The sequence below is a fragment of the Megalobrama amblycephala genome, linkage group LG1 (assembly GCF_018812025.1).
Source record: "Megalobrama amblycephala isolate DHTTF-2021 linkage group LG1, ASM1881202v1, whole genome shotgun sequence".
Taxonomy (NCBI): Eukaryota; Metazoa; Chordata; class Actinopteri; order Cypriniformes; family Xenocyprididae; genus Megalobrama; species Megalobrama amblycephala.
The window spans coordinates 73,966,939-73,970,150 of record NC_063044.1 but is presented as its reverse complement, the minus strand read 5'-3'; positions in this window follow the sequence as shown (position 1 = coordinate 73,970,150).

Genomic DNA, 3,212 nt, shown 5'->3' with positions numbered 1-3,212 from the left:
TAGGCACATCCAATTTTTAATTTCATCAATGCATTGGCACAGGGAGTCAATGGGGCTGTAGTGGTTAGGTGAGAGGGCTAGGTAAATCTGGGTGTCATCTGCATAGCTGTGATATGCAATTTGGTTCTTTCTCATTATTTGGCTCAGTGGCAGCATATATAGGTTGAACAGGAGGGGTGCAAGTATTGAACCTTGAGGGACTCCGCATGTCATGGATGTCCACTCAGACTTATGGTCACCGATACTCACATAATAACCTCTCCCTTCTAAGTATGACCTGAACCATTTAAGGACCATCCCAGAAAGCCCAACCCAGTTTTCCAGCCTGTCAAGAAGAATGTTGTGATCGACAGTGTCAAATGCAGCACTGAGGTCGAGTAGAACCAGCACTGATAATTTACCTGAATCTGTGTTTAGGCGAATATCATTTATTATCTTTATGAGTGCTGTCTCTGTGCTGTGATGCGGTCGGAAACCAGATTGAAAGTTGTCAAAGTATCCATTCAAGCTTAGGAACTTGTTCAGCTGATTGAAAAAACTTTTTCAATGATCTTGCCTATGAAAGGAAGATTTGAGATTGGCCTGTAGTTGCTCAATATGGTGTTATCCAGATTGCTCTTTTTCAGGAGGGGCTTGACAACTGCAGTTTTCAGGGATTTTGGAGAAATCCCAGAGAAAAGTGAGGCATTTACCACTTCTAGGAGATCTGCTTCTAAACAGTTAAACACGCTTTTGAAAAAAGATGTGGGAAGTGTGTCAAGGGCACAGGTTGATGTTTTAAGGTGCTGTACTGTTTCTTCCAAATTTTTTACCATCAATTGCTTCGAAAACAGACATAATAGCTGCTTTCTGATGTTGTGATCTGATCTGTTTTACCCCAGTGCAGCTCAAGGATGTGCTGATCGCCTTTCTGATTAATTTTCTCAGAGAAGAAGGAAGCAAACTCACAACATTTGCTGTCTGAGAGCATTTCACTGGGAATCTGACTTGGGGGGTTTGTTAGTCTCTCTACAGTAGCAAAAAGAGTGCGGGTGTTGTTTAAGTTTCTGTTTATAATATTTGAGAAGAAGGTCTGTCTAGCTTTGCCTAATTCCACACTGAAAGCATGAAGGATATCTTTATAGATGTTATAGTGGATTTCAAGTTTTGTCTTTCGCCACATGCGCTCAGCTTTTCTGCATTGTCTTTTCATATTTTGCACTGCTGTTGAGTTTCTCCATGGTGCTTTTTGTCTGCCACTTTTCTTCCTGACTTAATAAAAGAATATCTTGTTTATATCTCATTTGCATAGAAAAGTACAAGTGGAAGAGAAACTAGACGTTCTGAACAATGAAGAACGAGTTAAAAATTTATATCAGATTCAAGTGTTATGTCTCTTCTTCAGCTCCTGAACTGTGAAAGCACAAGAACACTGAGTTCATTTAAAAAACTTCTGCTTTCCTTCATGAAAGAGAACTGAGTGATGGAAATTCATTACGAACATTAACACAAACTCCTGAAAATGAACTTTGTAAACTGTGGATGATGTTTCTTTGTCGTGTCTCTCGCTGCAGCTGATCAGGACAGATTTCTATGGAAGAGATGCTTTATCGTGTCACGTTTGGTGTCACTGCTGGATCTAGAGATGATCTAGTTACTGTGATCGAGACCGTAGACTAGATCATTGATCAAACTCTGATGTGTTTCTCTTCGGTGTGAATCCTTCCATGTGTTTCCAAGGTTTCAACATATAGCTTTTCTGCTGTAATATCACAAATTAATCTTCTTTGTGTGAATCTTCAGGTGTTTCTTCAGGACTGATGCTCAATGTTCACCACACTGATCACAGTTAAATGGTGTTTCTTCAGAACGAGAAGGCAGATGTGATTTCACTGATCCGCTTCTTCCCAGTGTGAACTCTCATGTGAATCTTCAGCCTTGATTTACATGTGAAGTGTTTTTACACTTTTGTCTTCTGTTTTTTTCTTTTCTTGTTTTCGTCCATCAGATCTAAAAGAAACATTATATCATGTGAGATTTCAAATGAGAGACAAACGTGAAATGAAAAGTGAAGCTCAAAGATCAGTTTAATAGTCATTTTAATCTGGTCAACAACTGCTGTGTCACGATTATGATCTATTTTAATGTCATCAAGATAATTTGTGTTATGAAATGGCTATAAATGATCCGACTCACGTGCGATCTAGCTGGTACTTGTTCTTTCTGTTTACAGACGTGACGCAAAGACACTCGAATTTCCCTCAAAAACCCACCAGTATCACCCGAATTATAAAACATTATTACAAGCTAACCGTTGTGAATCGGGCTAAGGTAAGGAGATAGTTTTGAACACTGGCTGGTTGCTCAAATATGCATTTTGGATCATTTTTAACCAAAAAAAAGTTACGGACAGCAGCTTTAAATAAAATAAATCTCTATGGTTAAAATGAAATCTAAAAATCAAACCTATGCATGTATAAAATCAAAATTAGATCTCGTAATGTAATAATCTCATAATAATGAGAAAAGCTCTCATTATGAGTTTTGTAATTTTCAGAAAATAAATACCATTATAGCAAGAAACTTGCAAATAATAATGGGACACTTTTATTGTAATAAGTTACTTTTTCATAATAATAAGATACCTTCTCATAATAATAATAATATACAGTACATCCCATAATGATAACCTACATCAGATACTTTCTCAAAAATGAGAAACTTTCTAATGACTTCTCATAATAATGAGGTGATATTTTGTAATGAGATAGGTTCTCATAATTATGACTTAATTTCTCTTCATATTTAGAAACTTTCTCATAATAGCTTAATTGCATAATAATGAGACATTTCCTAACAATATTGACTTGAAATCTCATAGCGAGAAACAATCTCATAGAGTCATATTAATGAGAGACTTCCTCGTAATGAGAATTTTTCGCAATAATGAGAAACTTATATCTCGTTCTCTCATAATAATGTGTAAATCTGAAACAGCTAACAAGCAACCACCAAAATGTCCTGTTGCTCATCATGGCTGTTAGGAAACTAACTTACACAGAAGAGACTTTACTGCTCATAAACATGAAGAACTTCTGTGATTTCAGACCGTGATTGTTTTTCATTTGAGTAAATAATGCAGATAACTGAACGAACCTCTTCCCACATGGATTGAGGAGTTTCTCCACTGCATGGATCTTCATGTGTTTCTTCAGGTGACTTTTACAAGAGAA